A 16,184-nucleotide genomic window follows, 5' to 3' on the forward strand; every position below is an offset into this window, starting at 1 on the left:
AAAGCCAATATGAGCATCTGGATATACTCACCCTCCATCTGCATCCTCAGCACCCTCTAGGAAACACAACAATGCTAGTCCGAAAAACCTAAAATTTCTGAAAAGCCGCAATATGTAGCAGGGAGAATGCACCAGAATGCTGATGCCGTGCAGCAGCTGGGATGCAGTTGGTGAGAAATCAGTGCTGCTCATGTCCCCTCACCTTTGGCGGGATGGGGAGCAGTGCCAGGGGTGGCCGAGATGCTGGCTGAGGGTGACCCTGCATTGACAATCCTGGATCAATGCCAAGGCTTGGGGTTCCTTGGATGGTCCAGGACTGGTACGGCCAGCTGCTCTGTTTGGTTTCTGGTTGCAGCCTGGTGGGATGGACCTTTGAGGATGTGCAAAAGGCTACAGCCTGATTTTCAGCAGAGAAAATGGGTGTGAGGCTCTGGGGCTGCAACTCTTCTGTACAAACAGAGGTGTATTTCCCATTCTGAACATTGTTATAGCCAATAAAATCATGCTCTTTGCATCTTTTTGCTGAACACCTGGAATTTTTCACAGGGGATATCTGTACCAACCAGATTTAGTTCCAGGTCTTCAAAACACAAATGGCAGCAGGGGCGAGGAAAGGAAAGCAAGGTGTTTCAGGACACAAAGCAGCCCTCCTTGGCCAGGATGCCTGTTTAAACTGTAGGATAATCTTTTTTTCTGGATGCACTGTGGTGTCCGGTGTGCTGCTAGATATCAGTAATAATCTTTGCATGCTGGTCTGCCAGGCCCAGCTTTTTCACCCCATTTTTTTTTCTTGTGAAATCCTAGCATGGAGTTACATGTCTCTACCCTGCTGTTGCATAAGGAGTGTGGTTGCACGGCTGGGCTGTTACTAACATGCAGCGGCTATGGGAGCAAATGTGAGCAGTACCCCCGTGAGAATCAGTCCAGCAAAAAAAAAAAAAGAAAAAACAAAAAATCTCCACCGATTTGCCAAGAAGATTGAGCACAATGGCTGAGACAGGACTCGTGGGTATTTATCAGATTATTTACCATGACAGGAGGCATACCTCACTTCTCGTGTTCTCAGATAACTCACATGTTCTTGAAATTATGACCCTTCAGGTACGGAAATTTTTAAGTGCCTGCTTTAAAAATGATCTGAAGGAAGTTCCTGAACAGAAAGTGTAAAGTGTTTATCCTCTAGTTTTCCCTGTTTATCTTAACAGATGCCTTGTTGTTTCCAAAATCTCAGAATAGGAAATGCCTCCATTAACTTAATTCAGATAGCTCAATTTCAGTGGTACCCGCTGCACTTTGCGCTTTAGCATTTGCACTTAGGAAGCAACATCTGGACTTGTCCCAGTGCAAATGGGATTTCCTGCTGTTAATACATTTATTGTATTTCCTTATATAAATATTGCTTTTTTAATAGAAAGAAATCACGTTATTAATCTTCGCAATGTGTCTGGACTGTTGATTCAGGCATGGAAAACAGGGCCACTTCCCAGCGCTGGAGGTGCCTGAGCCCAGAAGTTGCTGCTAAGTGGCATCAAGGCATTGGCTCTGAGCGACCTACGGCCTGTGTATGTTCACAAGTCAGCAGCTCTTCTGGAGGGGAGAGAGCTTAGTGCACAATACCTCAACCCAATATTTGACATCACTCAGAATCTCAGTCTTTATGGTTTGCCATTAAAATATTGTATCTGTGGGTTTGCTGATGATAAAAATGGATAATTACTGAAACATGAGTATTTGAAATCATGTTACTTGTATGATTGTTTACCACATTTTCTTAAGCAGATCACCAGTGCTGACCATGAGCAGAGGGTTATTTAAGCAGCTATCTTGGCTGACTTGTGGGACTGGATGTGATGCATCTCTAAGGTTTGCTGTGCAATATAACCTGTGCTGCTGCACGGTCCTCGAAAGCTGTACTTTTTTTACAGCCACAGCTGATTAGAGCCGACCTGGCAAGGGACCAGAAAGCCTTTGGGAGGATTAATGCCTATTAGTGTCATTGTCTTTCCTACTGTAAAAACAGCACCAATGTTACGAGCGGCCAACCAGGCGTCTGTTGCCCGTGCACACCTCGTCCGCTGCCGGGATCCGTGTTGCACTTTTGGCCTTGCTCCCTAATTGCGAGAGAGAGCCGGTGCCTGGCGGTGCAGCCGGCAGAGCCCTTCCCGTCGGGTGGCGAGCATCCTGGTGGGGTGGCCGCAGGAGCTGGCCCGTCACTCATCGCCCGGCTCTGCAGCGCTTTGTTTCCTTTCCTCCCCTTCCCGCTCCGCTCGCTGCAGCGCAGAGTGGGCTGGCGCTGAACTTTTTACCTTCTTCTGCTGGAGACAATGGCCATTAAAATGATTTGTGAAATAAATACTATCGCCAGGCAGGTGTTGGACCTGTAAACAGTTAATTACCGGGGCTCTGCAGATGCCGACTGTTTCTTTGGAGATGTCTGCCAGCTAATATTATCTGATAGCAGCTCATTCAGCTGACGAGTCTGTCGTTTTGGAAGTCAGCTACCAGGATGTGTGCGATGTCGATAAGCTTGCATGCTTGCATTTGGAAGAGCTTCACAGCCTGTAATCATCTTGAGACATTCGACCTATAATGCAATTAGTACTTTACAATCAACCTGACAAGGAAAAAACAGCAGAAAAATCATAACAGGTTGGTTTTCTGTGCCTTTCAGCCTCATGCCAAACTTGTTTTTACATCACTGTAAGGAAAAAAGAGCTCGGGCCAAACCAAGGGTCAGCAAACTGCAGAAGACAGGGCACATTGTTCAGAGATTTAGCCAGTCCTTATTTGTAGAAACTTGGTGAAATCATATTTGTGTTCAACATCTGGGTTCAGCCCTTTCCAGCTGGTTCGTGCTGTGGTAATTATTGCAGAGGTTTGCTGCAGGTAAACAAACCGTGCTCTAAAAGACACACCTGATAGTCAAAAGTGAACCCGGGGTTAACTATTAGAAGAAACAGGGGCATGTGTTTGAAATGGGCAGGATTCGCTCCTCCTTTTGTACTGATCTGCATTTTGGACTGTTCAAATTAAAACCATTTTCTCACTGCAAAGCAAAGCAATACTTGAGAGCTGGTCCACGGAACACTCTTTTCTCTGTTTATCACATTCAAGTAGATCTCAACACCCTCCATAACCATTTCAGCTATGTCTACTATTTTTGCTATTCAGTAGAACAAAAGATGATTTGTACCTGGGGACAGTCTCTTTACTCCATGAACCTAGAAAGTGTTTGAGTGGGAAGTTATCTCTATGAGCACAGGCAAAAGAGAGAGAGGAAATAGCTTTGTTTCAGAAAAATATTAGCATCGAGGATTTTTTTTCTTTCTGGTGGAATTGCATTTGGAATTGCATCTTTTAGAGAAACCCCCCAGTAAAGCAGATAAGTGATTTGCTGTGCAGTCGGGCTGCTCAGGTTTCCCCTTGATGTTGGGGCTGTGGGGACCCTCCTGCAGGACTTTGTTGCTCTCGTGGCTGCAGCCGCCCCATGGATGAATGGGGAGGAGTGGCAGGAGGGTAAATGGGGGAGCTTTGTGTTTTTAGACAGTTCTTTAGCTTCTCAGAAAGTTAATTAGGAAGTGAAACCTTAAGCAGTTGACAGTGTGCATTGTTGGCTGCTAGTGCTCTGTGACAAATACCACTGAAAGGTACTTCACTTTCTTTTGTAAACAGAAAGGTAAGGAATTTGCACAAAAATGTATTGGTGAAGATCTGCTTTTCATCATGGCCTAACCACATAGTAAACAACAGGAATAACTTGTTTTAATAAAGTATGGTGTTGAAACATTTATCAGCAAGCTCTTTCTCTCCATTTCAAAGGTATGTTTAGGTAAGAGGAACTGTTGCCTTGAAGAAACCCAATCTGAAATTTTGTTATAACATTTTCTTCAGGTCAAGGTCAGGAAACTTAAGGAAAAGTTTGACTTTTGGGCCATCATACAATTACGCCTGAGTTGATTAATACAGTATGCTGAAACAGCCATCTAGGAATTCCTTACCATTTCAAATGTATCCCAAATAGTAGTTACTCATGTAAAATTATTCTAGTAGTCACATTATAAAAAGCATGACTTCATTTTTATCATCAGTTTTTGCATGTAGCCACGCACAGTTATGAGGCAAGTGTAATAAGCCATGCATTTTAATGTAACAATAAAAAGATTAACATACCTTTCTCTTACGGACTAGGTTCCCTTGACTGGCACTAATATAGGTCTCTGAAGAATTAATAAACTAAGCCTGGGGACTTCAGAGTTAAAGCATGTTAAAACAGCTCTGTGTAGTATTTTGACTGAACCAGACTTTCACAACGTACCTGTGAAACCGAATGGAGAACAGTAAGGAGGCAGCTGAAATGCACAATAGATGCCCATTTCAGAATAAAGACAGCTGTATTTTGCCCTAGTGCTTCCAGCCCTCTGCAGGTGGAGCAGCTTGGCACACTTTTCTCTCACCAGCTTTTGCAGAGTGAGCCACACAGAGTGACACGAGAGAATATTAATTGTATGAAGACTCCATAAAGGGCACAGCGTTTGTGGAAGTCAGGTTTGCAACTCAACTAGTAGTCACAGATCCTGCTCCAAGGGGCTGGAGAACATCAAGGAAGGGATGGCATTGAGCCTTTATATCTGTGATATATGCAGGAATAGCGCAAAGTGTATTTGCTAAACAAGACCTGGGTTCTTTGCAGCCTGCGGCAGAGACCTCCTGTCTCTGCAGCTTTCTGCCCATCCGTGCTGTCCCTTTCCTATCTCCATTAAACTGAGTCCTCGTGGTAATGCCACAATTTCCTCAGCCACACAGACTTTTTACAATGACTTTCCCTTTTGCCAGTTTTCCCCACAGAAAGGCAGAATTCAGTTCTTTGTTTACACATTCCCGTGAAGTGATGCTTTATTTGTTTTTACAAGGCTGTGTAATACCATTTAGATGTAGTTCACAGGGTATTTTTGAAGATACTCAGACCATCATTCTAAATATTGAATTATTCAGAAGCTTCCAGATTTTTCCATAGAAACTCCCCAAATATTATTATATTTAACATTTTGGGTTGCTTTTAGAGATGGAGGAGAAGGATTTTTGAGAGTCCTTAGTGCTGACCTGAATTTCTCCCTGCTCCTTCCTAATGCTCTTAAGGGTGCAAATCCATTATAGTACACCCTTAAAAATTACACTGACTTAATAATAATTATACTGTATTTTCTGCCATGCACTGGTTAATTTATCTTCAGCAAAGCCTCCAAAGCATTTGTGTCACCTACGGGACATGTGGGTATGTAGGATAAGTATGGAGTAATGGCCCTCGACTAAAGTTAAGTTATTTTACATCAGAACATCTCTTCAGGCTCTACAAGTGACACTAAGGCTGGGTGACACAAGGCTGAGGATACGAACCTAGTGTCCCAGTGGTTTTTCCTGCTCCATGCCCATTGACGAACATGGGTAGGGTTGGAAGCAGGTTTCCCACCTATGGGCATTGTGGGGTCAGGGAGGAAGATTCCACCCTTATCAACCTCATTGTGAGCTCATTCCTTATTTCTTGAGCAGAGAGGAATGTTTATTCAGCTGACTTGGTTTCTGGGAAAGTGGCTAGAAGGAGACATCACTGTGTCGGTCTTCCTCATCATCCACAGGGAGTCCTGTGCAACAAGTATGGTATAGGAAGGGATGGGGAGGCATGGCCAGATAGAAAAGGGCTGGACCAGGGAAAATGAAGTATTTTAACACACATGGGATTATTACCTTGTTTCTCTATATCTACAGCAATTTTAATCTGAACTTAGCCTACAAAACTAATCAAAATAACCTTTTTTTCATTTGAGCACTTGATTATCTCCCAAAGGCTCCATCTTTCAGTGAGTTTAAGTAAATTCAAATAATATGTGCAGAGCATGCGGTGCTGATCTACACCAGAGCATCTGTTAATAGCGGTGTCATCGGATGGGAGCATGGGGAAGGGCTGGGAGCACACCATGAGCCCTGAGCCAGGCATCGGACCACCAGGGGACAGCTGAAAGCACGGGACTGCCTTCATGCTCCCAAATCCTTGCTGTGATTGCTAAGCACTTCTGAGCCATCTGAGTGACTTTGCATGGCAGCAAGCAGATCTGGCTAGATGTGATTAGATGGTGAGAGAGTTGTACAAGGCTTGGTGCAAGCTGAGGTGCAGCCCCTTGTCTGATTCCTTCTGCTGGCTGCTTTTCCCTCCCCAACTGCAACCCTCCTCGCTGCACCTCCTGAGCCTTTGCGGGCAGCTGTATCTGTGAAAGGATCAGCGGCCTTCGGCTGCATCTCCTTATGGAAATTGCTTTGACCTTTATTTTCATTTGCTGGCCTGACTGCTATCCTGTCCCCAAAGCGGAGTGTGGTTACACCTTTCTGCTTAAGCTGGCATGTTTAGTGTAAAAACACAAGAAATTAGAACTGCTCAGCTTTCTAGAAATAACTTTTCTCCTCTTTTTATCACCTACAGAATGCCTGGAGAGTTTCAAACTAATAACAATGTTATGTAAGAGAATAGGAAATAAAAACATACATATATTTTACTTCTGCAGAAACACCCCTGTTGCATTTACTCTTCCAACACAGTAAATGAGCCTTCTGTATACTTTGGCACTACAAAGCATTTCAAAGATACTTCTGGTAAACACCAATACCATATCTATCCTTCGAAACCTCAGCCTTCAGGAATGTATATATTGTACAAGTGGAACAAAAAAGTCAACTTCAACATTTTGAGCAATCAGTTTGATTCTGGTCACGGCAATTACTCTTTCTGTCAGCAGGAGTAAAATTTACAATCGGGAAATCAAAAAGTCAAATGTATTCCCGTATAACGCAGCATAAGCGGCACGTAAATTAGATCACCCCGCTGGAAAACCTGCTTCCTCTTATTTGCCTGAGCAGAGCTGTGCAGCCCTAGCACGCCGTGAAGGAGCCTGCAGCTCGGTCCTGCTGGTGGGTGGAAGGAGCTGGAGTTATCGGGCTGGGGCCGATGCAGATGTCCATGGGCAGCCTAACCTCTAAATGCTGGAGTATTTTCCCTAGGAAGAAAGATGCTGCTTGGCTTGGCTGCCAAGGGAGAGCTAGAAGGAGCACAAGTGCCTTGTCTGGGCATTTATGAGCCCTTGCTTGAGGTCTGGCTTGACTTCCCAAATACAATATGGGGGAAAAATATCCTACATGGTCTGGGTGGTTGGTTCTTCCACAGCTGCAGATACCAGTTTAAGCAGATGGGCTTTAAGAAAACAGAATTTTTGGGATGGGGGAACTGAGCCACTCCAGAAAACTCCTCTTGTTCTCCTGCAGATGTCAACCAAGCACTCCTACCTTTGCAAAAATAAATCTGTGCCAATATCCATCTCTCTTCAAAGTGGGATTGTGCTCTGTAGTGCAGAGCCACAGGGCTCAGAGGACTAGAGACTGGGTGAGGAGGAGGCCAGAGCCAGGAAGGGCCACCACTGCGTGGCCCACGTGAACTCTCCAGCCCTCACCAAGGGTCCAGCACACTGCCAACGCTAGGGCAGGGTCTTCAGTGGGTAACAAAAATGTGCTGAATGCCGGCTATCTGAGTCATTCTTGTGAATTCAAAACACAGGGCACAAAATATGTGAAAAATTATCCTGGCTTATAGTTTGGGGTAGCATGGGAAAGAAGGAGCAGAACAGTAACCATGCTAGGAACTCTGTGGTTACCTGCTGCGCCTGGAGTTTGTCTCCCTTGCCAGCCCCAGCCAGCTGAGAATATTCCTTACACTGAGGGTGAGAACCCCTTGAGTTACCACAATGTCTTAGCACTTTGCCCCACAGAAGTAGGAGGCATGCACAAAGTTCCCATTTTAAAGGTGCCCACATCAGCTCTTTGTTAATTTTTATTTCCTTCTCACCCAGAGGGAGTACACAAGCCTGGCTCCCTCTGAGCCCTCAGCCCCTCCTGGACCTGGAGGAGAAAGCAGAAGAGCAACTGGCATGGATGAACCAAGACGGAGGCACTGGTCCTCCTCCCCAGCCTCCTCCTGCTGCCTCTCTGGAGCTGCCAGTCAGTCCCAGACATTTCTCCCCTTTGCTGTCATCTTCTCTTTAAGGGGCATCCAGCTAGCTTCCTGCCTTCAAGGCTTTCTTTTCTTTCTTGTCTTTCATTTTTTTTTCTTTCTTTTTTTTTTTTTTTTTCAGGAATTGAATGTTTTTGACAGTTTCCCCCCCTTTCTTTTCTCCCATGGGTTCATTGGGAAAGGCTGAGGAAAACAGGAGGTTTCAGTGACCAGCCAATTTATGTGACACTCTTTGAGATAAACGAATGGGCAAGTGGGACTTCTGAGGCTGGTCTGGACAATGTAATTAAAATGTTCCTTGGGTGGCAGTTGTAAGCTGACCCTTGGCAAGCAAGCTGGCTGGTCATAGAGGGCTTTGGAAAGAGCGTTCTCATTTCTTAGCATGGGTGATTCTGCATTTTAGTGATTCTGTCAATTTTTTTTCCTCTTTAGAAAGAAAAATAGTGTTATTGTTTATAAAATTGTGTAGATTGAGACGCTTCATCTTCTTTCCCTCAGTTACACTACAAACACTTCAGAATCAGAATTCCTTTCCTAGAGAGCTTTCTTTTTCTTTCTTTCTTTCTTTCTTTCTTTCTTTCTTTCTTTCTTTCTTTCTTTCTTTCTTTCTTTCTTTCTTTCTTTCTTTCTTTCTTTCTTTCTTTCTTTCTTTTTAAAAAAAGAGAGAGAGAGGGAAAAAAAAGAAAGAAAATAGATCTCATTTCAGTTGACAAGAATCAGTAAACTGGTTCCCAGATCTGGGAACCTTTCCTTTTGGTAATACTTAATCCTCTCTGACCACATTCATTTAATTCTTCAAGCCCACTCTGCACTTCGGTGTGTTCTCAGGTTTCCACCTCTTCATAGCACATTTTTAACACATAGAAATGATGTCTGAAAGCTAATTATATTAAACAACTTCAAGGTGATTTCAAACATACGGGGTCTCGTAGAAAAATTTATGTCTAACTTTAAAAATAATTTCTACTAATGATTATACAAGGATTGTCATATATATTTTTACTTTGCTGAACAGGATTTTCCCTTCAGAGAAATAATATTATCATTAACTGTTTTTTATCATAGCAGCATAAAAGAACCAGACGAGGTTGAATACTGATGTGCTCAGTCTCCCCACTCACAGTCACTCATTAGTGCCTGACCTTTTCCTCTAAATGCTTGTCATCCAAGTTGATGCAGTGGATAAAAATGACAGGGATTCAGCTTTGCAGCAGTCACTGAGAAGGGAGGCACCTTATGTTCCTTCTTTCCTTCCTTCCTTCCTTCCTTCCTTCCTTCCTTCCTTCCTTCCTTCCTTCCTTGAGAGGAGATCTTCCAAAGGCAGTGGGAAATGCCATTTGTTCTGTTCAATATGTACACGTTAGCATATTTTAAAGTCAATTTAGAATTATTTTTTCTCAAATTCTATAATGGCATGGCTTTCTACAATCTCTCTCTCCTGTTCTTTTCACTTGTGGTTATGTTTTGTGCAGCTCAAGATTTTCCAGTGAGAATGAAGTTCAGCTTTTGTTTTTTGTTTGTCTCAGCAAAAGGAGCCAGATATGAGAAATGCACCTGACATGGCCTAATTTGTTCTCATATATTGAAATTAATTTTTGAGGTACTAGGTTGAAAAACACAACCTGAGATCATGAAGAAATGTGTGGGAAACATATCTGGACTTACTTATAACTTTGGAAGAACGTGAGAATTCAAGTTTATTAAGCCAAAAAATAATAAATTTGCGATGTAAAATACAACTCCAAGTAGACCAGATGATAAACATGTTTTAATGCAATGCATGCAGCTGCGCCACTCTGTTGTTTCCAGTCTTTTTCTGCCTGGTCTATTTACTTCCCCTTAATAACTGCAGGATATATTTATTGGGACCAAAATTTTCCCTAGTCGTTTGCAGCAAAATTTCTGTTCCAAGGAAAGGCTTGTTTCTTTGAACTGCTTTTCTAATAAAAGCAGAAAGCACAGCATATACTACACGAGAACTGTATAAGCACATTGAAAAACAAATTCACTTGGTTTCTACTTTTTGGGGAGACGAAGAGAGAAAGAGATAAAGAAATCACTGTATGTCTCTGCATGACTTGGTGTCACCCCAAGGACAGCTGAGGAGTGAAAACCCCAAGCCACCAATGAATTTGTGTCAGAGGAAAAGCAAAAGAGTGAGGGGCAAGTCGAAGCTGTCGAAGGGAAATTCAGGCAGTGGCTAAGCTGAGTTTGACTTTGGTGATAGTTGTTTCTGTCCTGTATAGGGCAGTTGGGCCCCAGGTTACAGATGTTTTAGAAAAAAAAGCCAGTCATTGGGGGAGTATACGTGCAATATTATATGTTGTTCTGGAGCCACTCACACTCAGACATATGAAGACAATTTTTATGTATGAGGAAGCAGATAAACAACTCTGCTCATTCAACAGTATGGAAATAAAAGCAAGGTGACAGGAGCAAAGGGACAAATTTCATGTTTTTTAAAGAAAAATGAGGGTTTGTGTTGTGCCCCCCTTTGCTAGTTATATGAAAGAGTAATATGGCTTTTTTAGGGGTATTTGGGTGGGATGCATCTTTTGCAGTATAGACATCCATGACATTTGCCTTCACCTCTCCTGGGTGATGGGGCATGAGAGGAATCAAAGAAGATGCTATCCTGGAAAAAAAAAAAAGCATAGGTGTAATTGTCCTGTATGTCAATTGCAAATGCTGAGACAAATAAGCATCCTGACAACTTCCTTCAAGGCAGCAAAACAAATGTGTGCATTGTGGGAGAGCCTGGCCAGCTCTAGGGTATTTAGCCACCATCCCTGGGAAAATGTGCTATATTTTACTTTGTGCACTGGGGACAGGAACAATACAGCGTACGTTGTTCAATATGCTGCCCTCGGTTTTGGTAGCACCAGTCAACTTTCGTTGGGAAAAACTCCCTCTTTGTAAGACCAGGGAGCCCAAATAGTGACCCATTACAATAAAACGCTCCCTGTGAAGTGCAGAGTGCAAGGGAATTAGTTTAAAAACACTGGTCTCAGTGAAGGATGAAGAGGGAATATGATAAGACACTGGACTTAAGTAGGGGTCAGGGCACAGGTATGCAGAGCTTTGAACGTGAAAATGGAAAGCGCCCAGGTAACATGATATCCCTCAGACGAGCATATCTGCAGCTTTCCAGCAGCAGAAATTTCAGCCGTCTGTGGCCGTCATGCCCCTGTCACAGACTTCAAGCTCCTGTGCGAGCAGGTGAACTTGAAGGAGCAGCCCCAGCTACTGCCTGTATAAAGCATGCTTCTGATACACTAATAAAGCACAAAAGATTTGGGCATATTCTTATGGAAAGCCAGGCTGTAACAAGTGGAGCCCTAGATGTTTTACTCCCAGCCTGCACTGGCATGTCTCTGCTTCTCAGCCCTCCCTCACTTTCCCTCCACAAGCCACTGTGATGCATATTCCACACAGCTTTTGAGGTGTGAAATTCTTAAGCAGCAGATTGGACTCAGTATGACATGTCTAACTCCTCAATATATATATATATTTTCATAGATGTGGATATTGGCTGGAGCAAAGATGCAGATCTGATTCATGTGTTCTCAGAAATGCTTCCATAAGTTTTGGCCAGGACTTTTGATCTAGTGCCTGTGTGGCATAACACATCATTGAGCTCGTTGTTTGTAGGAACAGGTGGTAAGACAATCTTGTGGCTGAAATGCTTTAACCTGCTTATACATGTTGTGTGATGGGCCTGCTAGGTGTACTTTGGGAGGGATGGAGAATCAGGTCAACCACTGCCCAGTGATATCGATAGGATTTTTGCCATGTACTTTACTAGGGACAAGTTGAGCCTTCATCTCACAAGTCATTTTATCAGACTTGAATGAGCAGATCAAACATCGAGATCTTTTTAAACTGCCTCTTTTTGCTGCAGTCACTGGATTCATAAAGCCATTTCAGATCACTGATGTGTTCCACACATTTCTAAAATGAATGCAAACCAGAAAGTATGCCCTTTTGTGGTTGCTGGAGGGCTGGGGATGGCTTGTTACATATAGCACTGCCTACTGTTTATTTTTTTGGAAGGGGATGAGAGGGAAATATTAGGAGATAGGTTGGAGCATTATCTTCCTGAAACAGCCATAATAGAGGATGAAGGTAGAATACCTCAAGTTAGTACGGTGCCAGTGCTGTCTATCATCTCTGTTTATACACATTCCCTCATTCAGCTTCAGATTTACTGTTTTCTAATCCATGTGCTTGTTTGCTAGGTTAAGACTTCCCGTAAAAGCCATATGTATTGTCTCATGTCTTTTTCAAACTCTCTTCTGCTCTGCCTCTGGTTCCTTTTATCAGTATAGAAACTGGGAAAGGAAGAAACATTTATCATATGGTTTGGTTTTTGTTCAAACAACAATTGAACTCTCTGAATACGATAATTTAAGATTTTAACCCAAATTGAATTCCCTCAAAACAAACAAAAAAAACAACCAACCAACCAACAAAACAAAGCAAAACAAAACAAAACAAATAGAAAGGTTGTAGAAAAGCAGCTGAATAAGGCATGCACTGAGGAGAGGACACACACTGCTATCATTCCTGCAACACTCAACAACGTCCAACACACTTACCACAGGGTGGGGAGAGGCAGACCTATTTTTTTGAGCCGATACTTAAGCATTCACATGAATTTTGCTTAGATTGGCAGCAACACTTAAATGAACAGTTTTGTGAAGAAATAGACACTAAAGATAATGTTATTCTTGTTGTTTCCAAGGCAACGGACATGCTTGATGGAATATATCCATCACATGTGCTCTGTAACCATCTGGTTTCACAGTCCTCATTTCAGACACTCTAGGAATGAAATGTAGGTAAACTTTAATCAGGTTTGTAATTACTCTTGTCCTTACAGAAATTTTTTAACATGATTTTGCAGCTGCCTCATCATAAGGCCCAAAGGTCTTTTCAGGGTTTTATTGCCACTTTTAAGGAACATTTTAAGAATTGTTATTGTACTTTAGCTACAGATGCCACTGTTTCTTCTTGGTTTCTGAAACTGTGCTATAATGACATCACATTAAGATTTTTTTTTCCAGGCTCCAAAAAGGTCACAGTTATTTTTTCCAAATGGCTCTGTCAAACATAAAAATTAACCATACTTTGAGCTGGATTTTCTGTATTTGTAATGTATGTTTATGTTAGAGTTTCTGTCAAAACAGGGATTAAAGATAAATGTAGCTAATTAAAAGAACATTTGCTTAGAGCTCCTGGTAATAGATACCTCATTGTGGGGTCTTGAGGTAAAGCTTACTTTAACAACTGATTCAGTTTATGGGATTGTGTTTGAACATTATAGAAGGTTATTTCAATTTTCCAAATTGTGCATATTAACCTGAGAACAATCAAGTTAAGTCTATAAGTAAATTGCAGAAGAGAAGTCAGGGTGTACATGCTTGCTATGTAAAATGTTCTTGTCGGCTCTACTTCCTACACTTCATCATTTCAAATAATGCTTCCCAGCAGTATATGTAAGCGAAAACTTGTTTTACAGAAGGGAAAAAATCTATCTGGCACTGGATGAGTCAATAAGTTGCAAACTGTAGCATAAGGTAGAGAAAAAAATTTGAAAAGATCCCATATCAAATTAGGTAATTGCTTCTTTTTATCTTACTTTATTTTACTAAACAGCTGTGCCCACAACATTAATTTCATTGCACATGACATCTGTGTTATCCTAGGGACTCCTGTGCTGGGGAAAAGGTCAATGCCAACTGCAATTGCATCAAGTTTCCATAAACTTCAGTGGCCAATAATATTTTGTGCTTTATAAAAAGCATGTAAAAATAATAATGTATTTGCGTAGCGCCTTTCATATTAAGGGATTTCAAAGAGGACTACAAAGTGTAGGCCCAATCCTTTAGTTCTTATATAAACAAAACTCCCATTGATTTCAGGAAACTTATGCCAGAATAAAGAGGACAGAGGAAAGGTGTCAGGACTTGGCTCGGCATACTACGTGCAGCAATCACTTCATCCACTAATAAAGTTCAGTCACCTCTTGGATGGGACTTGGCATGAGCGGTTGTGAGCTGTCAAGTTCTCTAATTAAGATTTCAGATTTTGGTGGGGCAAACTTTGATAAATTGAGAGAACTGGTTAGGAAAGACAGCTGGGGCTGAGGAGTTCAGGGTCTTCCAAGTAGAGAAGGTATGGACCTGTTTCAGGTCAAAGATGCTGAGGGATATATAAAATTATCACAAGCAATAGTGACAACAACAAAGGGAGATGTTTCAGATGTGTCTGGGGAAACTACTACCTCAGGAAGGATATTGGCAATAAGTAGGGATATGGAAGCTGAAAAAAAGGATTGCTCTACAAGGAAATCCTTGGTATAAATTCAAAAAGGGTGGGAATAAAGGGGGACTAACTAATGTCAACCTGAACTGAGCTTAGAAGGAAAAATAAGAAACCCCAGAGTTTGTCCACTGCAGGTACACAGAAGTAGGACTTCTGTCCATTAAGAATGGAATTGAGACTAAAGGTATTGTTGACTTGGAGACAAAGCATGAGAAATCCTTTATCTCATTGTTCAGCAAGGATGAAAATAGTGACCATGAGGACAAAGGGGAGGGGATCAATGGGAATGAGGCATCCAAGTGAGAATTTCAACTGGCTGATGATCTCCATCCCAGGAGACAGGAAGATCTGCTGTTGAGAACTGCAAGCTTGGCAGCAATTGCAGTCACCAATTGGTTCAAACAAGCATTGGCACTTCATGTCAGGCGGATAGCAAGGAAAATGTCTATATCTGACTGTGGGAAAAGATATCCAGACAGCCATGGACATGTAAGTCTAACCTAAATGGGCTCTACAGCAGTCTTTGAAAGAGACAAATGAAAAACAGTAAAATGCAAATAATAGTTTTAGCAAAGGTAGATCACATTGAACTATTTCTATGAAATTCCTAATTTTCTGGACAAAAATGATGTGGTAAATATCATCCAACAAGATTTCAGGAAAACATGCTCTGAAAGCAAATGGGCAGCCTTTACTTGTTATAATGAGACAAATCAGGAGAAGAATTTTGAAGTAACTGGAGACATGATGGTGGACAGCAGCAGGGCCTGTGAAAATGGAATGGATCAACCAGACTGCAATAGTTGTTTTCTTTAATACCTTCTTTGGGACTTGACACAAATATTAATAGAGTACTGAGAAGGTTTACTGATATATGGAGTTTGGAAGCATTGCTAATACACATCTTTTGAAAAGCGCAGGGTCTAAAGGCCCAAATAGAAGTGGGATAAAATATAATAATATGATTAATAAAAAATTATGCTAGAATCTCAGAGCTCGTCTGTTAGTAAAAAGTTGTGAAAGAGCCTCTCTTACTCATTGATCAAGGACTGTGTGAGAGCCACCAATATGATATAACCATGAAAAGACAAATGTAGTCCCAGAATTCTCCAGTGAAATTGTTGTCAGTGGGGACAAAGAAATGCTAATATCATCATGCAAGGCTCTGACTAGACCTCTTCTCAAGCATTATGTACTCGTCTGCCCATTCATGGTTAAAAAAGGCCATTTGAAAGTCTAGCAGAGGCAGGTGAGGATTCAAAAAGGTTCAAAAAAGGTATCTTTGTCCTGATAAGAGGATGATAGAAAAGCTTGGCTTGCTTACTCTGGGAAAGTGAAGATAAGAAGAAGAGCATAGGGGAAAGCATCAGAAAAAAAAAAAGAGTCATTTAAGCTAAATTAAAATATTTTCACATGTACTATGGGTGTAAAATGAGGAGAAACAAGTTTAAGCTGGAAATGAGAAGGCAGCTCTTCATTTTTAGAGCAAGTGCGCTTTGGGATATTCTCCAGTTGAGTAACACAGGCCAAACCCCAACAACCTCTTTTATGTTGGAGCCTGAAGATTGTATGAAAGAAATTATACATTGTGGTTGTTTGCAGTAACAGGGGAATCAACTTAATGGCCCAGAAAGTTGCTTGGAGCCCTGTGTTCTGATATCCTCTGCAGCAAACACTGTTGCTGTAGAAGAGATTTGAATAGAAATTAAGTGCAGTCCTGTTGAAATTGAAGTGGGAATTTAAGTTCCCCGAGAGTAATTAACCATGCTGTGTGTGGTCGGGACATGGAAGAGGCATTTAATGGCTG

This window comes from Anser brachyrhynchus, assembly GCF_964034855.1.
Source record: "Anser brachyrhynchus genome assembly, chromosome: 2".
Taxonomy (NCBI): domain Eukaryota; kingdom Metazoa; phylum Chordata; class Aves; order Anseriformes; family Anatidae; genus Anser; species Anser brachyrhynchus.